Source organism: Crotalus tigris, unplaced genomic scaffold (assembly GCF_016545835.1).
Source record: "Crotalus tigris isolate CLP2741 ecotype Arizona unplaced genomic scaffold, ASM1654583v1 scf7180000017961.1242950, whole genome shotgun sequence".
In the NCBI taxonomy this organism is placed as follows: Eukaryota; Metazoa; Chordata; class Lepidosauria; order Squamata; family Viperidae; genus Crotalus; species Crotalus tigris.
In genome coordinates, this window is record NW_024096745.1 from 486,603 (window position 1) to 514,523 (window position 27,921).

The 27,921-nt window shown below is 38.7% G+C and overlaps 1 long non-coding RNA gene across 1 annotated transcript; it reads right to left on the reverse strand.

Moving 5' to 3' along the window:
* Positions 1-116: 116 nt before the first annotated feature.
* LOC120308899 lies at positions 117-27,921 on the reverse strand. Its single transcript, XR_005556951.1, has 3 exons — positions 27,836-27,921; positions 3,551-3,856; positions 117-949 (listed from the first exon to the last, which is right to left on the reverse strand). It is a non-coding gene; the product is annotated as an uncharacterized LOC120308899 (long non-coding RNA).

Here is a 27,921-nt window from a genome sequence, read left to right on the forward strand (position 1 = left end):
ATTCATATTTCAGTCAGCAAATAATAGACACATATTATGGAGGATAAAGCTCTCAAGGGCTACTGGTCATGAAGGCAATATATTAATTCCAATCTAAAAAGCAATGCATTTCACAATTCCTATTGCCAGAGAATGCAAACAAGATGATTTAATAGAGGTGATGTCCTAAATTTCATTTTCACAATAGCTTCTAGTTGGTCATTATGGGAAGAAAACTCAGGAACAGATAGATATCTGATGCAATTCATCAGGGCTCTTTTCATTATAAAAGGACTGGAGCCTGTTACAATAAAGTTATCTTCAGGGGAATCATTATTACCACAATTTGGTTTCAATAATGCAAACTTTTAATTAACTGAGCTTAGACCATCTTAGAAAAAAAGAGCAAATTCTGCTTTGCATTATAAAGAAGAAAAAGTGGTGTATCCAAAGTGATTTAATTTTCCATAGATCTTTGCAGAAGTTCCACAAATGAGCACAAAAGTTGGTACAAATAACCAAATACATGTCTCTACTTATTTCCTATCCTCCTTCCTCATGTTTGAAGAAACAAATTCAGAATTTCAACAAAGCTCACTATGAAGCAACCACAGAATTTGACTAAATCTGCAAATAAATACACAGTAGCCCAAGTACAACTGAGTTGATAAAATAAAATATCAAGTAATAGAAATAGACATTCCCTCTTCCTCTTTTTCTTCTTGTAGACAGTATGCACCTTTTTTTTTCTTTGTCTGATTCAGAGTGACTTTTTTCAGCATGTAACAAAGCCAGTTCTCTGATTCCCTTAAAAGTCCTTTATAGATTTACTATACTTTTTATTTTTTGGCACAATGGATAATAATCTTAGGGCAATTCAAAGCCAGCAGGTCTTCAGAGATTAACTTCCAAATATCAGCAGTTGATATTTCTTCTAGAACCTTCTGCATAAGATGCCGTTGTACTGAATCTGGGAATGAATAACACATTCTTTAGTAAGTAATTCAGATAGAAAAACTGATCTCTTACATAAGATTTCCTTTTAAGCAACCAATTGTGATTGCTGTGATTGCCAATGATGGATTTTTTTATTAGTCAGAAATGGGCTAAACCACAGATTTAAACCTGGAAATAATCTAAGCAGTGTCATAGTTGACTTCGCCATTTTACCTAAACAAGCCTATTTCCTATCATTTATCTCTCCTAACTATCAGGAAGTACTTTCCCAGAGTTGAACCATTTATGTAAGAGGAAAAGGACTGTTTCTTGGTACTATAATTTGTTTTTGTATTCATAATATCTCTGTCGTGTTGGTGTGTTACTGTATCATAGCTACATTTTGGCTCCTGAAGTTGAAACTGGAGACCTAAGAAATCAACAATCTATTGATTTTATTTTGCAGATTTTGCTTCTTTTTCTCTCTGTTAATTCCTTTCATATGGCTAGGGATTACCTAGTAATGCCATATAGTTTTTTTCCAGGTCTAGAAGCAAAGCCTTCTCCAATGGCTTGATGAATACTCAGGATAGTAGGCTTCAAATTGTTCAAAGACAAGGATTATTCTCCCATTCTGCTAATTACAGGCAAATAGGTCTCGCTGGCTTTGGGAATACTTCTCATGACACAGCCTTTGTCTTTTCCTCAGCCCACTGTGGAGTCAACCTAAGTTTGTCCTTAACACTTTCATGTTTAAAATAGCAGCATGAGCTTTGGTACATGAATGATTTATAATTTATTACAATCTGCTGATGATGCTGTCAGGGAATTGTGTCTTCTGAGTTCCATATGGCCAACTGAGACTACTAGGGAAATTACCTTCCCATCTATTACTTCTATTTTAATTTCAGCTCCAGATGAAACTAGACACCTGGTTTTCATAGATATATCTACTTGTGTAATGCCTGACTCACACGTCACAAATTTCCAGACCTAGACAAGCTCTTTATGTACCTAGTTAAACCAGCCTTCTGGAAAACCCTAGTCCCTTATCGGACACCAATTTAGTGGTTTTTCCGTAGACCAATAGGTCTGTCTGTTACAATAATAAAACAGTTGCTGGTTGATTTAAACAGGGAAAGAGATATATTGTTGGTTCTGCTATGGATAAGCATTTTGAAGGTTTTCAGTTGCTTCTGCGGCTAAGAAGTTTTGCACAATCATCCTTTCTATCATTTTTATTATACTGGAAAGAAGTAATGCTATTTTATGTACTTTGTGGGATATTTCAAGGTGCTGCCAATTGTGGCCATTCATTGACAGCACTACCTTTGATCGATCGATCAATTGATTGATTGATGCCAGTACTATCTTTCTCTGAACAGTTGTTGATGTTTAGAGACTGGAGTGGAGTTTAAAATTTCTTCCAGTTTCCTTGTGAAGCTTAAGGAAGATTCAACCAGACCCCTGAAAGACTGGTAGCTTTCTGTTCAAAAGTAGCCTAGCTAATCCTCTCCACTCCCAAATGACCTGTCAAATGGACCATACATGGATGCATAGACTAGTAATCCAAATTCAGAAAAAAAAAAGAGTGACAAGTGGCTCATTGCACACTGCTCCTGGACAACATGAAAGCCAGCTAAAAACACCATTCCAAGTACTTCCATACATTCCTGCAAGCCTGCCTTGCCACACTTTGAAAAGAGATTTCTGGTGTTCTTCTCTGCCAGCTGGAAACCCTGGGAGGGAGGTAAAACAAACCCAAGGGAATCTTCCAACCATTGCCCACAATAAAGCCTCAGTCCATTTCTAAGCCTTGCTGGCATAAGGCTTCCTGCTTGAGCAAGGGGTGGGACTAGAAGACCTCCAAGGACCCTTTCAACTCTGTTATTCTGTTGTTCTATTATTCCACTACTGAGAGAGTTTACAACTCAGCCATCAAGACAGCACAAATTAGGCTGACATATTTTTTCTGCTGACTTAAAAATACACATTAGTCACAAGAAGGACCCTGAAAAACTAAGATCCCAATGGGAGGATCTCTAAGAACACTGATTTTTGTTTAGTTATTAGCTGCAAGTAGGAACTGCCCTTTGATCTGGGAAAATATATACATCTGCAGCTCTCATTTTGACTTACTGATGACAATGGAGAAAGAAACTGGATTTGATGGTATAAATCTCAGGACTGAATTTGTTTTAATAAAAATCACTTCAGCTGCATAAACACTTCTGATGGTCAAAAATAAATTTAAAGAGGCTTCTCAGAGAGGCTTACAAATATCAGTAACAAGGCAATCCTGGCCTTACTTTGAAATTGGCGATACAGAGCATGAAAAGGAAGTAGGAGGGGGGAAAGGGGAATAAAAATAAGCTCAATGCACTGCTTCATTTTGTTTTCTTTTAGAATTTCTTAAAAATATATTCTACACACAAACCTGTTTGCATTCCTCTTCACCCTTGTCACAATTCCATGTGATTTAAATGAAAAAAAAATCATATGAAATAGAAATATACAGCTAAATACATAAAAAGTTAAAGAGAATGGTGTTCCAAACATCCCTATTATGAACTTACACATTTCTAATTATAAACTTCTGTGGTGTCCTACTGATATAGCTAAAGTTGCAGCTCACCTGTCAGCAGTAGTAAAATCCATTCCAGATAGTTTTTAAAATCTCTTCTAATTCCTTACTTTATCCTTGCTGGTGTTTTGAGGCTCACTGTGTTAGCATTTCTCCAATTTCTCTCTCATTGCACAACTTTTTAGATATAGATCTTATCATGACCAGATGGCATTGAAACAATTCATGTAGGCTGGAGAGAACAAAAGGCAGCTGGTGTCTCAGCAGGAAGTGATCTAACATCTCTTTTTCTCCTCTGCTCCAGCAGCCTGATGAAATAGTTGATGGGTATGCACAGAGTGGGGAGGCATTGTAATGCTGAAAGGAAAAAAAAAACCCGATATATCAAGCATTACTGAAACATGAAGAGTTGAAACTCATTAAAAAGCAAGCCTGAAAGGTAAAAAGTATTCAAAAGTAAACCAGAGTGGGGAAGTGAAGTGACATTATATGTAAAGGGAGTGCATATATCTATTGATATCCAAAAAACTGAGCATGCGGATCAGTCATAAGGCAACAACAAGTGTATTATTCTGGGGGTATGCTATTTCCTGCCAAAAATGGAATGAAAATACCTGCTCTTGGACCATCTCTTTCATGGAGGAAGAACATAGTAATATTGAGAAGATTTTTTTTCCCTGTTATCTTTCTACTGTTTCATTTTCTAGAAGATTGAAGAAGTGATATTTGGAAACTAGCCCTAATCAACAAAAAAGTCCTAGCCATGAAAACTGACACGGGACCCAGAACAACACAGTACACCACCACCATTCACCCTCACCAAACTCAAACCCAAGCCCAAACCCATCCCTCAGACGAAATGCAACCACTATCCAGAAGCCAAACCATGATGACATCACCAGCTGCTGCACCTCCCTCTGACCCCCACACAAAGCAAACAGAAACACGCCATGAGCACAGAGCTAGACAGCAACCTCGGAGACACACCAAAGCCCGGTATGTCACATCACAGCCTTCTGCTCTGGACATCACACCACAGAACTCAGGAGGTTACAACGCTACAATGTTACAATGTTACAACGTTACAACGTTACAATGTTACAACACAGCCAACCCCTCAGGATGTTGCAACACAGAACTCAGAATATCACTAAACTAGATCTCAGGATGTCATTACATAGCCCATTACCCAAGTCGTTACAACACAAAAGACTAATGGACACACAGCCAGCACATCAGCTACTCAGGATGTTACGAAATTGTTTCCTCACTAGCTAGCTTGTATTCTGACAATGATGGCAGGTGCTAGCCATTGAAAGCTAGGTGGATGTAAGTAAGAGCTAAAAGAAAGAATCACTGAAGGCTGTAAGTGAAGTAAGGATTAGTTGGCTTGGACCTGTTACAAGGTTCATGCGTAGAGTTTAGGTGTGGCTATGCTTATAAGCAGGTTTCCTCACTAACTGGCTTGTATCCTGAAGATGATGGCAGATGTTAGCCATCGAAAGCTTGATTTTATTTATTAAAACCTTGGTGTTTTATTTCCTGGTGATCGCTTCCTTTTTTACTGAAATATATATATATATATATATATAATGATATCCATAAAAATACGACTCCTGGGCATGTTTATAATATAAATAAAATACGATCACCAGGAGAGTTACGTATAAAAATATACTTTACTAAAAACAGCCAAGCTTTCGTTGGGGACTCCCAACATCATCAGGGCTAAAAAAGCCAGTAAACAACGATGACTCAAATAGGTTTGGCTGACATTTGCACCCGGCTCTTGGACCGCGTCACTGGCCCTGGCCGGTCAATTTGTGTTCCAGATGTTTCTTTGTTACTCTCTTTGCATTTCCTTCTATTGTTCTTCTGGATCACTCCTCCTACTGCTCCATTACTAACACCGAAATCTATTAATACCCTTTCATCCTCCTTTCTTCTAATGGCATTAGCTCTCACTTCATTCCCCTTCCTGTTGTCTACTTCAGGGGTATTTAATTCTCCTCTACCACTGCTGTAAATCTCACTGGGGTTCCAGTTATTTCTTCGTGTTTCTTTTGACTGCAAGTCGATGTTTTCCCTCTGTTCTATGTCCTCTTTTCTTTCTTCCTTATTCCTACGAGTAATGTTTATACAGACGTTATATGTTATATGTTATATGTTCTGAGGTTTTCACAGGTGTTTGTGTGTAGGTCTTAGGTTATTCGGGTTTTCTCCTGCGTCAAATTGGAAGTGTCTTGGTGACGTTTCAACGAAGTCTCATTCATCATCTTCAGGCTTCGTGCTTCTAGGAGCAATGTGTGATCGTAGCTGTTTCTTACTTTTAAGTGCCAGTGGGGGTATGAACTGATTGGATGAGAGCTTGGCTGTGTTCTGATTGGATGGAGGTGTGTTCTGATTGGTTAGGAGCTTGGCTGTGTTCTGATTGGATGGGGAGTTGGCTGTGCTCTGATTGGTTAGGGGAGTGTTCTGTTTGGGTGGGGGCTTTGTTGTGCTCAGGTTAGTCTGAGTTGCAGGGGGGTTTAAGATTTTGGGCTGCCTTGCTATTTTTTGGCTTCGCATTCATGGTTGTGCCTCATCTTCATGGAGGGTGTCAGTTTGCTTCATGTATGGATTGGAGGGGTTTAAAGTGGCTAATGATGCAGCTGTTGTCTGGGTTAGGTTTGTGGTCATGCCTCATCATCGGTGTGGCTTTGGGTTTGCTTTTTGCGTGGATGTCTGGTGGTGACATCCTGTGTGGCTTTCGTGAGTGTGGGTCTGCTGTCATTCTTTGTGTTAGGGACTCGTTTGTCAATAAGGGCGGGTTTCCAGATGGCTGGTAGGCAGGAGGTATCATCTCGTTTGTTCATGCTGTGTGGGTGTTTTTCTATCTCGATGGCTTCTCTGATTATTCTGTTATTAAAATGTTCACTTTTGGCAAAGGTTCTGGTGTTTTTAAAGTCAATTTCATGTCCTGTGGCTTTAAGGTGTTGGACCAGGGAAGATGTTGGTTCCTCTTTTTTGACTGAGTTCTTATGTTCTTCAATGCCTGCACTTATTCTTCTGTTGGTTTGTCCGATGTATGTGTTGGGACAAGCAGTGCATGGGATTTCATATATTTAACTGCCAGTGGGGGTATGAACTGATTGGATGAGACTTGGCTGTGTTCTGATTGGATGGAGGTGTGTTCTGATTGGTTAGGAGCCAATTCATACCCCAACTGGCAGTTAAAAGGAGGAAACAGCTACAATCACACATTGCTCCTAGAAGCACGAAGCCGAAAGCACCAGCCTGAAGATGACGAATGAGACTTCGTCGAAACGTCACCAAGACACTTCCAATTTTACGTGGGAGAAAACCCGAATAACCAAAGACCTACATACAAACAGCCATGAAAACCTCAGAAATATATATATATATATATATATATATATATATATATATATATATATATATATGTGTGTGTGTGTGTGTGTGTGTGTGTGTGTGTGTGTGTGTGTGTGCTGCATTGGCTAATGCGAACTGAAGAAGCTTCTTGGATGAGAAGCGAAACATCTTCTAGAAAATACGAAGTCCAGTTGCCTTTTCAAAATGCACCTTTGGGAGTGCACTTGGAATATTGCATTGTCAGGGTACCACATTTTAGGGACAATATTAACAAGCTATGGAGAACAACCAAGATAATAAGAGACCTGGAGAAAAAAAGCTTCTGAGAAATAGTTGGAATATGAAGTATACTTAATCTGGAGAAGACAAGACTGTGAAGAGATATTATAGTTGTCTTCAAGTATCTAAAGGGCTGTCATGTAGGAGATGAAGCAAAATTGTCCAGCGCTCTTCCAGAAAATAAGACAAGAAGAAATTGGACTTAAAGTAAAAGGATTTCACTTCCTTTTCCTTTTAGAGATCAGAAAAACATTCATAGTGACAAGAACTGTTCAACAATGGAACAGACTACCTTAGGAGATGATGGACTCTCCTTTGACGGAGGAGTTTAAACATCTTATAAAAGAGTTTGAACATCTCACAGAAGTGAATATTGTACCAATTCCCCACTACAGTGCCTTCAGAAAATCAAATAACTAAAAATAGAAGATAAAAATGTGATCTTGTTTGATGTCCATCCAGAACTAGCAAAATAAAATAATACATGGCAGCAATACTACACAACACACCTGACCTAAGCAAATTCACTAAGATTGAAATACCCAGAATCATGGACCTCACCAACCTCTACCTCACCTATCTACTTTCAGTCTGAGGGACATATATACCAAGCAATCAGAGGAATGCCCATAGAATCACCATTTTCAGGATCCATAACAGAGACTTTAATGAAACATCAAGAAAGTATAACACTCCAGACATATCACCAAAAGTATTGATCCGATATGTAGAGGGCATCAATAAGAGATCTCACTGTAATTTCTGATCAATATCAAGTGGCAGATAAATTTTTAATATAATTTTCATTCCGCCAAATGTATGCTGTATATTGGATAAGGGCTATAGGAAAGAACAAGCTTGTCTCTGACTTAAGAGACTCACAGATAATCCTTCCATGGTTCAATGTAATGACTTTGACTTTCAAAGGATTTCTGGCAAGCAGACCTCGATAACCCGGGAGGCGTTGCAAGTAAACTTTTACTGAGAGCCTTTGCTGAAAATAAAATGGCCAAATTAAGTGCATGAAATGACACAATGATTAAGCATCATGAATGACTGAAGTAAAGGATAAATAAACCTAATCTGTTTGTTTTATCTTTTTTATATGCTTAGGTTATATGATGTCAATCAGCAGTTGTCAGCAAATTAATCAAAACAAGTGAAGCAGAATAAATCAAGAATTTATTTAAAAAGCAGCCTCTTTTCATAAAATTATCACATGATTTTCTCTATCAGGATGTCTTTGCAGAAAGGTAAATGCCAGCATTCAAGGCCTTATAATTATTATGGTTGGTTGCACAGGATTTGGCATTTTTATCCATCCATGGAGTCCTTTTGATTATGTTAAAGATATAAGCAAAGAATGCAGTTTGTTCCAAGTAAAGCTGCCTTTTGTAATTGACTGATTGTGATTTTTGTTAATGCCTATGGTGTTCAAGTGATGCTCCAGATGTTTCGGAATTGCAGTCAAGGTGCCTATTAATATTGGTACTATCTTTGCCTTTTTGCTACAGTCATTCTACTTATATTTGCAAATCTTTGTATTTTGTGATTTTTCTTCATTTGTTTCTTTTCTCCAGATACTGCAAAATCCATGATCCAGACCTTTTTGACTTTCTTATTGACAATTGTTAAGTTTGGGGTGTTATGTGGCTATTATTTTTGTGCCAAAAGGAACCAAAGCAATATAAGAAAAATTATTGACTACAAATTTTGATCACAAAATGCCAATGTTAACTTTTGTAACTCATAAATAACATGATAATTTTATTGGGGAAGTCTTAGACATATATGATTTCAAATACACAAAGAAACAACCGATATTAATATTAAGTGGCAATCTTGTAACTATCACTTTGAAGGACAAATTCAAAATGCATCATGAAAAAGGTTGTTCATTCTTTCTTTCTTTTTTAATTCCAAATGATTTTAGAATCCCAATGCAGGTATCTGGGGAACTCTGTTATGAATAATATTGAACAAGTTAATACATTTTAATATAACTTTTATTGAATAATAAATAATAATTAAAAATGAAACACATTAATTTCAATGTAAGCTTCTCAGTAAGAATTTATATCCTTAAAAGAGCACTAAATTAGACAAACTGCAAAGAAAGATGGAAAGCGGGGGGAGAGGGGGAAAATGCCTTAAAGGAAATACAGTAATATAGAATAACTTAATAAGAACCCAAAACCAAACCCTACCTCCATCCTACAATAACAATAGCATAATATTTTTCCACATGTCTTCTTGAAGTTGCCCTTGATAATCATCCCAAAACAGCAACTAGTCCAAAATGGTGTGACACATGTAGTTTGGTTCATCCAAGTAACACCACTACTGGGTAAATTGCCCTGGCTTCTAGTTGCTCTTGGGTGCAATTCAGTAATCTGACAATCATTTTATTATTTGTTGTATCATAGCCTAACTTGAGAGATTCATCCCTAACAGAAAGCAGGATACAAAAACATTAAGATAATAACAATTAGGTTTATGACTGTTTCATATAGACATATGCATATATATAATTTAACTCAAATTTATGTTAATGTTAATTTTTATACATTGTTTTATTTGTTGGTTATACAGTACACTACCCAGAACCCCTGTTTGAAAAGATGGGTAGTTTAGAAATATGAAATATAAAGACATAGACATAGAGATAGACATAGACATATCATTGAAACATTGTTCATACATTTTTCAAAAAATGTAAAGTCTCCGACATGGTAAGCTTGACTCTTGTGCTTACCATTTGAATCAGATAAGTTCAGATAGTAATGCTACTTGCTGACATAGCTGTTATCAACCATTAGATAGAATTGGTCACAAAACAGCTGCCCCAAAGACTATGGGATCTTTATTGTGGTTGGGCATAATAAAATAATCTTGAAAGTCTGAAAGAGTTTTCTCTGCCTCTTCTTATACCATAAAGACTAAAAACAAGGTAGTCTTGAGTCCCCCCCCCCTCTTTCTCAAGGATGGCATTTCTGTCGCCAGTCTTTCATTCCTTATTTAAGGTTTTTCTTTGTACTCCTCTACAGCAATGTATACATGTCTGACATGAACAAGCACACAAACCCTCTGTTTGTCAGAATCCAATCATATTTCATCTTTAATTATCAAATATAGAAACTCCCAATTCTGCCTTCTTTGGATTCTGCCATAAGAGGGAGAGAAGGGGGAGAACAAAGGGGCTTTATGGCCCTCACTTCCTTCAGTAGACTTCAAAGAGCTGAATGCTGAATGTGTGTTTATTGTAACCTATTGTAACCTCAAAGCGTTAACACCAGAGAACATTAGCATTAACAAAGAAGAGTATTTGCCTTTCATGTAGTTATCTGAAGTCTCCATCCAGACGGAAGAAAGAAGAAACGGGGTGGAATTGTGATACTTGAAACTATCACTGGGAAGGGGGGTTGATTGGGTGGGACTACTGGGGAACCCCTTAAAACCTTGAATGGGAGAGCTTGGACCCCAAGTCCTGTCTAGCATGCCTGCAACCATTTTCTCTTAATAAAGGATTCCTGTTGGAAGAACTATTCCAAGAGTTCTGTCTTCTTAAGATGCAAAGTGGGGTGGGTCCTTACATTAGACAGGACTTGCAAAATTAATCCACCTGGAAGGTAGACCCTTGCCGGGGGATTTTGCAAAAATTTACCATGTCAGACAACGAAGCAAGAGAGGGAGAAAACTCCCTGGAAAGAGAGCCGCTGACCCAGTTGGAACCTTGCCAGATGTTGGGATCCGAGAGGCCAGATTTCTCAGAAGAAGAAGTGGTGGAGACACAGGACCACAAGCCTCACTGGTCGATGGGCGTTGGAAAGAAAAGCGAGTGGGGAAAGGAATCAAGAAAAGTGACCCTGAGACGGGGGACCAAGCAACCAGAATGGAAGCAGGAGATGGAGAAATCCCTGCACGCAAGTGAAGAGGGAGGAAGCTGTATGCCGTACTCAGACTGGATCCTAGAGAGAGCTATTGACCTGATGAAGAGAACTCTCAGCTCCCTAGGAGAGGAGATTCCTGAGCCCTACGCCCGCCCCAGTTCCTGGAGCCACAAAGGGAGAGACACCGAGGGGGACGTGGAACCTGCAACCCCAGGGACATTTACTGATCCAGGAGCTCCCACCCCCTACCGGACCCAAGATGGAAATCTGGACGGAAGACACTACCACCCACAATGGAGGCACCGATCCATTCCAAGACGTCCACCGTTGGAGGTGAAATTCAAAGGGGAGCCAACACGCTTGGGGTTTTTCCTAACCCAAGTCCTCAGCTACATGGAGGAATATGGGCAGGACATCCCCAGCGACAAAGCCCGCATCCGGATCGTGCAATCTGCCCTGGATGGACCAGCTGCAGATTGGGTGGTGAACCTGCATGACTCCAATGCCCCAGAACTCAGTAACTTCAACCGTTTCATGTCCTCTTTGAGAAGACGATTTGAAGACCCCCTGGCTGATCGCAAAGCCCGTGAAAGAATAACAACGATGAGGCAGGGCAAACGCCCAGTGGCTGAGTATACACAAGAATTCCGAGCCATTGCCAGCAAACTGAATTGGCCAGAAGACATCCTCCTTGGCCGTTTCAAAGACGGACTAAACTATGATCTATATGATGCTTGCCTGCCCCGAGGAGACCCACATCGACTTGAGGAATGGTACGTCTTGGCAGAGGAAGCAGAGATCGACATATTGAAGAGGCATCGCCGAGGAAAACAATGGAGCCGCCCCCCGCCTGAGCTGACACACCAACCGGTGAAATCATCAGATACAGCCAAGAAGCAGATGGGGTGTTTCAAGTGCGGAAGAGAAGGACATCGAGCTGTAGAATGCCGCTCAAAGGCCCCCCAGCACAACCCAGACAGATCCCCAATCAACAAACCCAGAGGGTATTCAGCTAAGCCAAAAGAAACAGCCATGAAAATGATGGAAATTGCAGAAAACCCCACCTCTGCTCACCAAGGGGAAAGAACTCCAGCCTACACCACAGGGACGGTGGATGCCTCAGATGACAGCTCGGAAGGCGAACCCCTGGTAAGTGGACGCATCACACCCATCTTCAAAACAGTGACTATATTAATCCCCCCCATGCCCGAAGCTGTGAAGGTGAAAGCCTTAATAGACTCTGGCTGCACCCGCTGCCTCATTAGCCCAACACTAGTGGGGAATCTGGGCATCCCATCCAGGAGACTGGAACAACCAATCTCATTTGGCCAGCTAGATGGATCCATAGCAGGGGGGGTGCCAGCTACCCTAGCCACTCTGCCAATACACCTCTCCCTGGGCAACCATGAAGAGGACTTAACGTTTGTGGTGACCCCAGGTATGGAATGCCCAATGATTCTAGGGATGGAATGGTTGAAAAAATGGAACCCCTGGGTAAATTGGAGGACGACAGAAATCAAATTCCCGAAGGGGGACCCTATGGACTTAAAACCCCAAGAGAGGCTACCAGAATCAAGAATAGAAAAAGCATCCATAGGAGAGGAAAAAGATTAACAGAAATACCAGAGGAATATAGGGACCTTGCTGAAGTCTTCAGTGAGGAGAGGGCGAATGAGCTTCCCCCCCACCGACCCACAGACTGTACCATTGAATTCAAGCCTGGGGCAAAACTCCCGAAACCCAGATTATACTCCATGAGCCCAAAGGAGAAGGAGGAAATGGAAAGATTTATAAAAAAAAACCTGGAGAGAGGTTTCATTGAACCAGCTAAGCCTAAAGTGGCTGCCCCGGTCCTTTTTAGAGAGAAGAAGGATGGCTCTTTACGTTTATGCGTGGATTATAGGGCCCTGAACACAATCAGTGAAAGCAACCTATACCCGCTGCCCCTCATGAAAGACATGCTGTCACACCTATCGAAAGGGAAAATTTTTTCTAAACTAGACTTAAGGGAAGCTTACTATCGCGTGAGAATCAAGGAAGGGGACGAATGGAAGACTGCATTTAACTGCCCCATGGGGTGCTATCAATTCAAAGTCTTGCCATTTGGATTACAAGGGGGCCCTGCAGTCTTTATGCAATTAATCAATGACGTTCTAAGGGAGCACCTGTTTAAGGGGGTCCTTGTTTACTTGGACGACATTCTTATCTTTACCGAAACAAAAGAAGAACACGTCAAACTTGTCAGAGCGGTTTTAAAGAAGCTGCGAGCCGCTCACCTATATGCCAAACTCTCAAAATGCGAATTCCACCAGGAAAGGATAGACTACCTAGGCTATCGCATATCCCCACAGGGCATTGAAATGGACCCAGAGAAGGTCAGAGCAGTATTAGAATGGGCACCACCCCGCACAAGAAAGCAACTACAAAGTTTCCTGGGCTTTGCAAATTTTTACCGCCAATTCATCCCCTCATTTGCACAGATAGCCTTGCCCCTCACCAACTTACTAAAAACGAAGGGAACATCCTCAGTAAAACCTAGCCAGCCACTAACATGGACAATGGAGTGCCAAGCAGCGTTTGAGAGACTAAAGAGACTTTTTTCTGCCGAACCAGTACTAAGGCACCCAGACATGGACAAGCCCTTCATAATACAGGCAGATGCAAGTGATGTGGCAGTGGGGGCTGTGCTATTACAAGAAAATGATGATGCAGTATTGCAACCCTGTGCATATACATCCAAGAAACTCACGGAAACAGAACAGCGCTGGCCCGTATGGGAGAAGGAGGCTTATGGGATACGTTGGGCATTACTCACATGGCGACAGTTCCTGGAAGGCAACAAAATCCCCTTCCAGGTGTGGACTGATCACAAAAATTTGGAAGCCCTGAAAACTTCCAGGAAACTCAATCCCAAACAAGCCCGCTGGTCCCAGCATTTTCACCAATTCCAATTTAAGCTCAAACATTTACCAGGAAGAAAGAACTTCCTGGCAGATGCACTATCTCGCATGCCCCAATATAACAGCGCACGAACCACAGACTCTAGACCAATAATGGCAGAGTCACAACTGGCAGCACCAGTAACCACAAGAACCCAAGCCAAATTAAAACCACAACTGGACAGCCAAACTGGAATTGAATTCAGAAAAAGTTTGGAAACAGATGATTGGTTCCAGAAAAACAAAAATGTGTGCACAATGAGAGACGGGTTGCCTTGGATAGGGGAAAAGTTATATATACCAACAACTCAAAGAGTAATTTTCATGCACCTTTGCCATGACACAAAATCAGCAGGGCATTTTGGATTTGTAAAAACTTTACATTTAATTAAACGGCAATTTTGGTGGCCATCCATGAAAAAGGACATTGAAAGTTATATAGCCAGTTGTCCAAAATGTGCCACGGCAAAGAGGTTGCAAGGGAAAGTGCCAGGACTATTGCAAACAGTGGCAAGTCCCTCAGCCCCCTGGAGAGAAATAGCCATGGATTTTATAGTGGAATTGCCAGAAAGCAATGGGAATACTGTGGTCTGGACGGTCACGGACTTGTTTTCCAAACAGGTGCACTTTATCCCTTGCCAAAAGATTCCCACTGCAAAAGCCTTAGCAAAACTTTTCATCCAACACATTTACAGATTGCATGGGGCACCCCAACGCATCATCTCTGACAGGGGGGTGCAATTTACGTCTGCATTTTGGAAGGAATTTTTATCCCTCTTAGGAACCACTCAGGGACTGACATCTAGCCACCACCCTCAAGGAAATGGGGGGGCTGAAAAAATGAACTCCGTACTTAAGCAATATTTAAGATGTTTTCTTAGTTTCCAGCAGACCGAGTGGGCGGACTTACTCCCTTTTGCAGAAGTTGCCTACAATAATGCAGTCCACTCCAGCACAGGTTACACTCCTTTTCAAATAGCCACCGGTCAAAGTTTCAACCCCATGCCAGAATTAACCCCAAACGAACCAACGATCCCCTCGCTGAAAGAATGGATGGAAAAATTACAAAACACCTGGCCAATAGTCAGAAAAGCACTAGATGAAGCTAGGCAGGCTTACAAAACACAAGCCGATAAAAAAAGGGTTGAGCCTACACCATTCATTATAGGAGAGATGGTGTACTTATCTACAAAATACCTAAAGTCCCTACAGCCCTGTAAAAAACTTGGACCAAAATACATAGGACCTTTTCCAATTAAAAGAATCATAAATCCAGTAACAGTAGAATTAGAATTACCCAAAAATCTCAGGCAAATACACCCAATTTTTCATTGCAGCTTGCTGAAAAGAGAGCATCAGTCACCTCTACGGCCAAAAATCCCCCCCCACCACCTCCAATCATGGTGGAGGGTGAACAACACTTCGAAATAAAGGAAGTCCTTGACTCTAGGAGATATCATGGAGCAACTCAGTACCTAGTTGCCTGGAAACACCTCCCTCCCTCACAAAATGAGTGGGTCCATAAACGTCATGTCAGAAGCCCCGAAGCTATTGAAGAAGTTTCACACAGAGTATCCTAACAAGCCTGACTAAATTTTATACTTGTGTTTTCTTTCAGGTGGATCTCTCTTATTTTTAAGAGGGGCCGGATGTCAGAATCCAATTATATTTCATCTTTAATTATCAAATATAGAAACTCCCAATTCTGCCTTCTTTGGATTCTGCCATAAGAGGGAGAGAAGGGGGAGAACAAAGGGGCTTTATGGCCCTCACTTCCTTCAGTAGACTTCAAAGAGCTGAATGCTGAATGTGTGTTTATTGTAACCTATTGTAACCTCAAAGCGTTAACACCAGAGAACATTAGCATTAACAAAGAAGAGTATTTGCCTTTCATGTAGTTATCTGAAGTCTCCATCCAGACGGAAGAAAGAAGAAACGGGGTGGAATTGTGATACTTGAAACTATCACTGGGAAGGGGGGTTGATTGGGTGGGACTACTGGGGAACCCCTTAAAACCTTGAATGGGAGAGCTTGGACCCCAAGTCCTGTCTAGCATGCCTGCAACCATTTTCTCTTAATAAAGGATTCCTGTTGGAAGAACTATTCCAAGAGTTCTGTCTTCTTAAGATGCAAAGTGGGGTGGGTCCTTACACTGTTGCTATTTGCCTTTAAGGATTAATTTATTTCCCTTACTGATGGAAAGATATAAACTGTTCAAAAGAAATGGATCTAACAAAAGAGGAGGTGGAGTTGCATTATAGCTAAAAGATACTACATCTACAGAAATGAATAAAAACAAGGATGAAAGCCTCCTAGAATGCAGATAAGATGATAAGATGAAATGAGATGAGATGAGATAAGATAACCTTTATTGTCACTTTTTTTCTGTGAACACATATTTGGGTTAATATACAAGGACAAAAAAGAATGACATTGCCATAGGTATATACTACACAACACCCAACCAAGCAGAAGAAATAGATTAACTTTTTGCTAGTCAGTTAAGCTGCAGAAATGAAAAGTCGCAATTACTTCTCTGAATTCTGACTTGTTCATTATATTGGCAGGCCTTCAAAAGCTTTCAAGTCATGTTGATATTAACTTGCTATTTCATACTGCTATTTTGTACTATTTGGATGCTGCCAGATCCTACCAGCTTCTTATCCCACGTTCACAAGCATAGGTCATGTTATAAAGTGATTAACGTTTCAACTAATTAATCAGTTGAATAAGACAATAATTAACTGATTGGCAATAATTTAAATACAATTATAAAGCAATTAAGATATGCTATGATGATTGGGATAACATTAAGCTATAACAAAACCTTGTAATGAAAATGCTGATGGGTTATTCTAATAATAAAAGTATATTTTCTTCCCAACATAGCTAACTTTTCAGTAAATTAAAGCAAATCAAGCAAGAGGTTTTTTTCACAGATTAATTAGAGCTTTCAAGAAATTTATAAATATAAATACATATGAAATAAATTCCTGCATTGGACCAAAAATAGATCCTGTAATTACAGTTAAATTGTTGACACTATAACATAATGCTTCCCTTGAACAAGATTAGCCTGAAATTTAAAGTGCCCAAGAAGCATTTACCATAATTACCACATTTAATACATTTCTAAACTATTTGAAACACACCCCAATATTTCTTTAAAGAACCATGAGGGTTCTTTAAAGAAATATTGGGGTGTGTTTCAAATAGTTTAGAAATACAATGGATTACACTGGAATGTATTAAATGTGGTAATTATGGTAAATGCTTCTTGGGCACTTTAAATTCCAGGCTAATCTTGTTCAAGGGAAGCATTATGTTATAGACATGGCACATTGTCTTCTGTTCTTAATGTATAGTGACACAATATAATTTTATTGTCCATTTCATTTTCTTTATGCAAACTGAATCATTTTATAACACATACAAATAAGTAACACAGACATCTTCATGTCATGCATCAAAATTTATTGCCACTTCCTTCATACCACTTTAGTGATTTATTTTCAGTGATTTTGGAAGTGTTTTAGGACTTTTTAGAGCAGGGCTTTTCAACCAGTGGTATGGATGGGTACCACCTGTGGTACATTGGCACCTGGCAGGTGGTACACAAACATCCTAGAAAAGTGGTAGCATGGGAGGGGAATGAGCTGAACTGGTGGCAGCACCGCACAAGCCTGAGCGAGAGATGGCTGGAGCTGCAGGGCTGTCAGGGCTCAGCAGAAGTGCCAGTATCAGTGCCAGACTCCAGCTGGAGCTCGGTGCTGATCCTGACGCTCCTGCTGAGCCTAGAAGAAGTGCTGATCAGCTGGAATGTTGCAGCATCTCCAGGGTCTTGTGATTTACACTCAGATGCTTGGCAACTTATTCATATTTATGATGGTCACAGTGTCCCAGGGTCATGTGAAGTGACCAAAACTTGCTGCAACCACCCAGCAGCCGGGGGGTTAAAAACCAAACACCCCCACCCCACCCCCCACTGCCAATCCTCAACAAAAATGCTCACAACAATGAAAACCTCGAATAGGAGGAAGAGCACCGCCGGGTGGGCAGGCAGGTGTCTTGCTCGGCTGTGACTTGGGGGGCACTTTTTTCAGTACCATTGTAACTTCAAACAGTCACTAAGCAAACTGTTGTAAGTCGAGGACTACCTGTACTTCATCGCTTTTTTCCTTTTTTTTGTCATCAAGTTTTTGACACCTTGCTAAGCGACTGGTGGTACTCGGATATTGCCATATCCTAAACGTGGTACAATGGGTGAAAAGGTTGAAAAGCTCTGTTCTAGTGGAGCTTAATTTATGATAAAAATGCTGCAGAAGTAATAGGGAATTTGCAAATAATAAAATAAAATGCAAATAGTATTTAGCACTTGAGAAGTCTTGATTACAATTTGTTCTTTTTTGGAACAGATGATGGATCATTGCATTATTTAAGAGATACTATATGTGGATGGCATTGATGGTGTTGTTTATGTTTTCTGACATACTGATTATAAAGTTGTGCTCTAAACCACTTAAAGATGGAATTAATGAAGCACCATAAAAGGCCTTGAAAAAAAACAAAACATTGTTTGATTCTCAAAGGAATAAACTCTAGGAGTTTCTAAAGAGTTTGGTGAATAGAATAGAATAGAATAGAATAGAATAGAATAGAATAGAATAGAATAGAATAGAATAGAATAGAATAGAATAGAATTTATTGTCACTTTAAATGTGCACTAATCAGCATATATTAAAATGAAATTTTGTTGCATACAGGTCTCAAAGGGTCACCAATATACACTACATAAATATGACAAAAAGAATAAAAAATGCATATATCCACATACCCACCTATATTCTATGACAGAGAAAGAAGACAGTCTACTTCAGATGTATACATGTGCATGGTGAGAAAAACGAATCTTGCAAATTTACCAGATGGATGGCATAGGGAATAAAGCTATTACAGAATCTGGTAGTCTTGCTGGAAATACTTCAAAACTTCCTCTCAGAGGGAAGCAACAGAAACACACCATGAAGTGGGTGTGTGGGATCTCTAACAATGCTTCAAGCTCATGATGCTTATAAGCAGTGTCTTGAATAACAGGAAGAGAGTTTCCTATGATCTTCCTATGATCTCCCTATGTCCTCACCACTCTATGTATGGACCTTCTATCTGAGGCTCTGCTACCATCAAACCAAACAGGGATGCAGTTTGTTAAGATGCACTCAATCGTGCCTCTATAAAATGTGGCCAGTACAGAAGGAGAAAGATGTGCTCTCCTTATCTGATGCAGGAAATGCAGATGCTGATTTGCATGCTTCACTAAGGACAATGTGCGGAGAGACCAATTCAGATTGTTAGTTATCTGCACCCCTAGATACTTAATATAGTTGACCACCTCTACATCTGCATCATTGATATTGAGAGGAGTATGACTGTACCAGCTCTTTCTAAAATCTACAGTGATCTCCTTTGTTTTATTCACATTTAGAACCAGGTTACTTTTATTGTATCAGCCCACCAGAGCCTTCACTTCTTCCCTATAAGTGTCTTTATTGTCATTCTGAATAATACCCATACTGCTGTACCCACATACATCACAATATTGTTCATAGCAGATTTGGCACAGCAATCATGGGTCATTAAGGTGAACAGTAACGGACTCAAGACATAGCCCTGTGGGGAACCCGTACTCAAGGAAATGAGTACATGAGAAGATTATGCTCTTTTCTTTTCCTTTCCCTTAAAACAGCTCTCTCAACTATACTAGATTCAATAAGATTCTAGTTATAATGGAACAGTATCTAGAATAAACCTAATTTTAAGAGCTAACTTTCACAGACCTTCACGTGCCACCAGTAAGCGTATTTTTGTCAAATTGTTTGCAGCATTTTAGAGAGAAAAATGATAATTGATGGATGAGGAGAAAGAGGAATTCTCATATTTGTATATTGTATCAGCTTTAGTATTTATCTTTAATGTTGGCTCTTCCATTTATTTTAAAAACCTAAGAGAGCTTAATACTTATGAACAAAATTGGTAGGCAGAATGAAGCTGTGCAAGGGCAATCTTAGCCATGACTACCACTTGGTCCTCAGCCAGATGCCAAATTTCTAGAAGAACCTCCACCTTGTACACTAGCTCTATCTGAAGACTGCAACTTCATACCGAGATGCCAATTTCAGTCTCCCAAGATTTGGAGGTTCCAAAATTCATACCTGCTTGGTCTTTTCAGGATTGTGCCTGAAGTTATTCCTCCACATCCAGGCTTCTACTACCTCCAGATAATGGGTAAATATCTTGATGTCTTCATTTGATCACTCAGAGAAGTGATCAGCATCAAATTGATCAGCATCAAATAAATGTATTCACCAGTGTCATTTAGATCTTAAATAGGAGCAGGAAAAGAGTAGAGCTTTGTAGAACCACACACATTAGGCACATAGAACTGGACCTCCCCTCCCCACAACACTGAATAGAATCAACTTCAGAGAAAGGAAGAAAACCATTGCAATATTTTCTTCCCACTGTAATTAGAGAAGTGATACAAGGTGGTCAAGATGGACATGATCTCGCTATTCTCATCCCTCCTGAGGTTATCAAAAGTACCAATGCTATTTCAGTTCTACAACCAGGTTTGGTCCCTAACTGAAAGTTATCTAGTAATCCATTTCCTCTTCCAGACTCTGAAACTGCAGTCCAACAGTTTCTCAAAAATTTCCCCTAAATGGGGAGAATTACGCAGGATGAACATTGCCCAGCTCACCCAAGATTCCTTTACACTTCTTCAAAGCAATTATTCTTTATTCTTGGCTAGTGTGGCTATGGAAAGCCACTTTGCCTTAGCATATAGACTTCTAATGTGGTGATTTTGGAAAAAGACAGGTCTACTTTCCTGTAGTGAAGTGTTTCTTTCCTGTAGTGAAGCGTTTCTTTCAAAAAATATACATGGTTCTCTTAGAAAATGTGAGAAGCACTTGCTTGAATTACAAAGTAAATGCCATTCTCTGCTAGATGCTCTAGTAAGAGCAGATGAGAAAGTAACCAACTACTATATTACTCTAAAATTTGTTTTCAGACCTCATATAAATTCTCTACTCCTTTTGCTTTGTTTTATTGCCAATACCCTTTATTCTGGCCTTCAGGACTGCCAAATTGGATCTTGCTACTTAAAACATGCAGTCTATTTTAATGTGTTTTCCAAATGGATGTTGAATTATATGACAGTTCTGTGTCTAGGATGGAAGTGTATTTTTTCCCAAACATTAAATTGGCATTGGTTTTTATTTTCAGTACTGTTTATTTTGTCATTAAATCAAATCCTCATTATTCAGCTCTAGTCTCCCCACGAATATGCATCTATGAAATATTAATGTCATTTGCTTCTCTAGCTGTGTTTGCATTTTGCTCAACAAGTGTAGTGCAGCTCAAGTGCTTCAAATAACAACTGCTAGATATTTCTTCTATTCTTGGATTGTTCTTTCACTTCTATATCCATTTGCTTTGCCCTTTTCAATATCATGTGTGTATTTATTGCTAGATGACATGCATAACCTTTATGCTCACTGTAATTTCTTTTCCAGAGAGCTTTTGATTTCCTTAGTGTCCTTTAATCTTGTTCGCTTTTAAAAAAAACTGTTATTCTCCCACAGCCTTGCTTTGATATTTTCAGATTCTATAACCTGGAAAATTCTTATTCTTTTCCTTTTCCAGTTCATCAGACATTCAATTGCCATCCTAATTTGATGAGTCATTCTTGCCAATTGCCCATCCATTGCTACTTCTCAGATTTCATTATTGATTTTGTTGGGAACCAACAAGCTATAACTGTCCCTTTGCAAGTCTCCTTCTTTGTTTGCTGTACAATGCCTTATTTATGAAGCAATCACAAACCATGCACCTGCACCAAACAGATTGCCTAGTCATAATGTCCATGTGTTTGTTCATAATCCAAATTAAACTATAAATAGAAGAGCTTCATTTCTTTTAAATGTTATATTATTCACATAGGCACCTAAAATAAACTTTCTTGTGTGGCCTGCAGGCAAGATAGTATGCTTCTGGCACCAAGTGACCACTTCTTAAAACAGTAAAACAAGTAGCACATTCATGTCATATTGTCTTTTGTTTTTCTACAAATTATCAGCAGAAAGACAGAAGATAATATGCAGATGAGGCTTTAGGCCACATTCCTCTGCATTCTTAAGTTTCATCTGAAATCTGATGCTAAAAAAATTAGGTAGGTAGTTTTGCTTGTTAGTATCTATACAGTCAACACTACAATGATGAAAAGCCTAACTTAGGTCAATTAAATCAAATCAGCATAATCAAAAGAAACATCAATCAACAGCTCCAAACCATTTCCTTTCATATTCCTTTCAACTGAGAAGCAGGTAATATTCATGGAAATGAGAAAAATCACTAATACACTTTTTTAAAAAATGTAAAAACATGTTTTACATTGTTACCTAACAACAAGAGTGTTTCAGTGATACATTCTGTTTCCTTTCTTTTACTCCCATGACAAATTGTCTCCACAAGAACTATCTATGCCCTATGAAGCATTTGTTTCCACAAATATTTTCATTTTTGCTGAACTTTCTTCATTTCTGCCTTCAGAAAGGACACAAGTGTCTTCCATTCACTGTATTGCCAAATTAAAGTGTGCTTCTTTCCACCATTTCAACTCAGCCCTTTGAATCACAGTCAATGTTACAGAATCCACTCTATGCTGAAAACTCCAAACACATTCTTATGGCATTTCCAAATAGAGCAAAAAATTCTACAATAATAGACTATAGATAGATGATTTAATTCCTGAATAGGGAGATTTCTACTGTTTCTTTTAGCTTTTATCCTGGCCTAAGCTGGATTCTCTGAGAGTGTTTAACTAAGAGTCAAACCATAAGGAAGGTCAGACTTCTAATTACAGAATAGTAATCAGGCTGAAATGAACTGATAAGGCTGAGATAATTGTGAACCAAATGCTGTAAATTCAGCTAGGTTGCAATTCCAAGGAACTGTAATAGGAACACAAATAGTATAAGAAAACCAGGAAGCTATGGTTGTTGAAACCAGTGATATAACACTAATGATGCTGAAAATGTATAGTTGAAAATCCCAATAAAGCTTTCCAATCATTGATATCAAGAAAAATAGTTCCTAAGTTGTTGTTTTTGTTTTCCTCATTTTTCCATCTCCTCAGCCCCATGCGTCAAAAAGTTTGAGATTCCACTTTGAGGCAATTTTACCCTCATGGGGTAGGCAATCTGCCAACCTTCTTCAAGTCCAATTTGGCTAATTGTTCATCTGTGTCTTGATTAGTTAAAAGGTTACTTCCAGCTGCTTTTAGTGCTTTCTGACTCAAGTTCAACATTCTTTGTCAGCTCTTTGACAAAGGATAAAGTTTCTTTCAAAAGCTCCTTCATTCAACAATAGGTGATGTGTGACATCACTATTGTTCACAGAAATGTATTGCATTCTAAAGCCCATATTAATGATATTGCCAATTAAAAGACCGCTAAACTGTGAACTTTACTGAACTAGAATGTGCTCTGATAAATACTGCTTGAACAATGAAAGAAATTCATGAACAAGGGGTAATATAGTTTCCCAACTGCTGCCTTTAGGAAGACTATCTAGTGAATAACACAGTTCCTAGAGAAACTTATGTGAAAGCTTTCAAAACAATTTTTTTTAAAGTCAAGACAACAATGCACCATGAATGATCCTCTATGGTGTAACAATAAAAAAAAAACAATCAGACCTTTTATACTATGTAGTAAATTATTGTGTATTATTTTTTCTAAGTCAATTTATTTCCCAGGAGTGCTTTCTCTGTTTTCACATAGAATTCTTTTCCTTTTTTAAATAAGTCATGTTGTATAAATGTTGTCATTGTAATTCAGCCATGGCAGCTACATCACCAGCAGCTTGGGCTGGTTCTGTCAACCCTCATGCATCATGAGCACCTTAACTATACATTCTTTTTTGTACATTGGTGTTTGAGAAATGGAAGAAGAATGGAACCATTCAGAGAAAGTCAGTCTATTTATGATAACTTTTTCTCACAATATTTATTTACTTATTCACTTTATATGCTGCCCACTATACTGTCAAAGTAATTCTAGTAATTTTGCATAATGAAAATAACAACAGCCAGAATGAGCCTAACACATACTACTGTTGATTAGCAATTACAAAGACATTCATTTAAAATATCTATTTTCTTGACCTATGGACAATAGTGATATACCATTCTTTAAAAAGGTTTGTGCTTGAAAGAATATTCTCAACTTTATACGTATTGGCATAATGATAGTAGCTAAAATGATTTGTACAGTTAAATCAATTAAACAAAATATATTCACAGAGAAAATGGAAGTATCAGTAATGTTTTATTAAACTAATGTATTTATTTTCTATTGAACTTGCATTGCTGTTGGTTCTCTTATAATGTCATAAAAATGAAGAATGATGAAGAAAGTAATCTGTATCAAATATAATATTGAATTACAGTAGCAACACAAAAATATATTTAGAATGTGTGTGTTTGTGTGTAGGTGTAGGTGTAGTAAGCATCATTTAAGAAATAAATCAGGTGGAATATTATGCAGTCAAAATAAAACCAAAAAGGTCAATAACCTTTATAATGTTGAAACACCTCATGTCTTGCTGGTGATATAGGAGGCTTAGTACTGGTGCAAAACTTCATTCAGCTGCTGGAGATGTGCGTATATTTGAACTTCCTGTCCAGAAAATTTCTCCAGAAGGGTACAATTAATATTGCCAGAATATTGGAATGGGCATATTACATGGTCGCCATTCCCTCAAGGACAGAATTGTTTCTAAAATGTTGTTGCTTTTTACTATCCATCCATTATTCATGGTGGGGAAAGAGTATTAAAAAGAGCCTAAAATATATGTGATGTTTCAGCAATGAGATGATCATGCTAAAAATAGCTGTCTAGCATGTGTAGAGCACTTTTCATACTTGATGTCATAGAGAGTTTAGCTGCCTGGTCTGCAAATGAAATTCTATTGCCAAGTTTGCTGGTGGGTGTGATGGCTGGAGCTGGATCAGTAATGGATTTAAGTAATGAGCTAATTTAAAAATTGAAAAGTGTGTTCAAATTGATTCCTTTCTACATTCCCTAGCATTACAAAAATACATTACAATTTAAATTATTACATATAAATTGTTCATTAAATGATATATTCTTATTAATTAATTTTGTTCTTGCTACCTATTCAATGTTTTATTGAAATAATACTCAATTTTTGAGCTATATCAGCTTTTCTCAATTTTGTGCCTTCACAAAATGAATAAAAAATAACTTTTATTTTAGTTTAGTGTACTGAAGGTAGAATAAATGGTCAGAAGTATATTATTACTTTATTTAGTTTATATTTATTCAGATTGATAGGACTTCATAGACAACATTTCTAAATGGGATCTAATTGCAGTAGACCGACTCTGTATATGAATATTTAACTAGCTTTGTTATTTGAGTTGGTGGGCTGGGAGCAACAATATTGAAATATAGTCTTGAGAATACAGATCCTAATTTGCAAAGAGTAGTGTACATGTGTGCCTGGTGTGATATTGACCTTTTGCTGAATTTCTGGCACTGTCCAAAATGTGTCAAAATTGACAGAAATTATGTCCTTGTCAATTGTATTAGCAGGTAATGTTGCATATATCAGAGAAATGAGTATGGTTGGTAGCATATTTTCCTTGTTCTTTTTCTAAAAAGCATTAGATGAAAGCCTTGATATGCATATTCATGGTGTCCATCTGTTGACAACCCTGATACGTGGAAAAATCAATTTGGAATGTAAATAACAAATATAAAAATAAGACAAAAATGTGCATTTGTAAAATTAAAAATATATATTCCTGCCTCTCATAAAGCAGCATGAGACTCCCTTGCTCACTGTGTTTTGAAAGGTGCCATAGAAACCTTTTTAGTGGTTCCTCTGTAGAGATAGACCTCTCCTTTTTCTCTTGCACAGATCTTGCCATGTAGACAATCTAGGAATGATCAGTGATGAAGCTGGGAATGCCAAGGTCTGAATTAGTGATTTGTTTGGTGCCTATTGGCCAGGTAAATAAATGCTACAAGCATTCTTCCTTCCTTTTTCAGTTTTAGGACACTGCAATTCTATTGCTATCTTGTTCTAGTGGACGATCACTTGACTATGAGCCAGCAGTGTGCAGCAGCAACAGCCAAAAAAGCTAATACAATCCTGGGTTGTATAAACAGAGGCATAGAATCAAGATCATGTGAAGTATTAGTACCACTTTATAAAACTCTAGTATGGTAAGACCACACCTGGAATATTGCAACCAATTTTGGTCACCATATTACAAAAAAAAAAAATGTTGAGACTTTGGAAAAAGTTCAGAGAAGAGCAACTTAGATGATCAAAGGCTTGGAGACTAAAACATATGAGAACAGCTGCAGGACTTGGGTTTGGCTAGTCTAAAAAAAAGAAGAAACAGGAGTGACATGATAGCAGTATTCCAGTATTTGCCACAAAGAAGAGGGTGTCAAACTTTTCTCCAAAGCATGAGAGGGCAGGACAAGAAATAATGGTTAGAAAGTGACCAAAGAGAGAAGCAACCTGGAATTAAGGAGAAAGTTCCTAACAGTGAGGACAGTGAGGACAATTTCTGAATGCCTTGCCTCCAGAAATTGTGGGTGCTTCATCACTGGAGATTTTTAAGAAGAGACTAGACAGTCACTTGTCTGAGATGATATAGGTTCTCCTGCTTGAGCAGGGGCTGGACTAGAAGACCTCCAAGGTCCCTCTCTATTCTATCTTATTCTAGCTGTGAGAAGACTAGACTTCCATAGGCTCATCCCTTCACCCTTCGCAAGTTGAAATAACATAAATGAGGATTGGCAATTCAGAAAAGGGATCAATATACCCATGAAAACTTCATTCTTGAAAGAGATATTATTCTGCAAAGATAAAAGAGTTCCATTTTAGTGCTCACTATGTCCTCCTAGGCTTCTATAGGTGGGGCATTTCAGTTGAAAGAAGCGGTATTTTCCCTCCTTGGATTTACTTGTTGCTTAACTTTTCACATTTCCCCCTACAAATTGATTTTGTAGAGATAGTGTGAAATTATTTTAGAATTTCCCATATCCATTCACACTTTCTCACCCAACCAAATGTCTCTTTGCTCCCTTGAGAGATTTGCTAATATAGCTCAGTGGGTCACTTGCAACATAATTAACTTCCCTGTTAGTTGTATAGACTACTAAAATCTCAGAGAAAGCCAACAGGTCTCGTTTAGAGGGATGAAAAATGTGCACAAGAAAGTGAAGGTAATGAAAAAATTGTATCCACTGGAGACAGCTAACATGAATTTTCTGGTGAACCTATAAAAGGGGGAGTAGGTGGGAGAGAAATAAATCCCAGGTTTATCTTTGCTAATTAAATGAGTTCAACTTCAAAAAAAAAAAAACCCTAACCTTTTTGGTCATGTTTCCTCTTTTCCCATTTGAGATGTGATAAAAATGCTTCATTAGATGGAACAGAAAATGATTGCCTTGAATCCGGCTGGGGAAACCTTAAAGCATTTGAAGTATTCCCAGAGATTTTTTTTTTTTTGAGGGGAGGAAACGTCAGGTTAATCATTCCAGACAATCAAAGCTTCTTCATTCTTTCACTGCTACCGTGTTTCCCAGAAAGTAAGGCCTACCCCGAAAATAAGCCCTAGCTTGATTCTGAGGGGGTGGGCCTAACATAAGCCCTACTCCAAAAATAAGCCCTAGTTTTGGGGCGAGGCACACACTTAAAAATCAAGCTAGGGTAGAGGGTTGGATCTGCCCCATGTGCCCCCACCTACTTACTTTGTAGCCAGGTCTCTCCTTACCAGCCCACTTCTTCTGAGGCATCTTCTGCAGCCAGGCCTGCTTTCTCAGTCACAGGCCTTTCC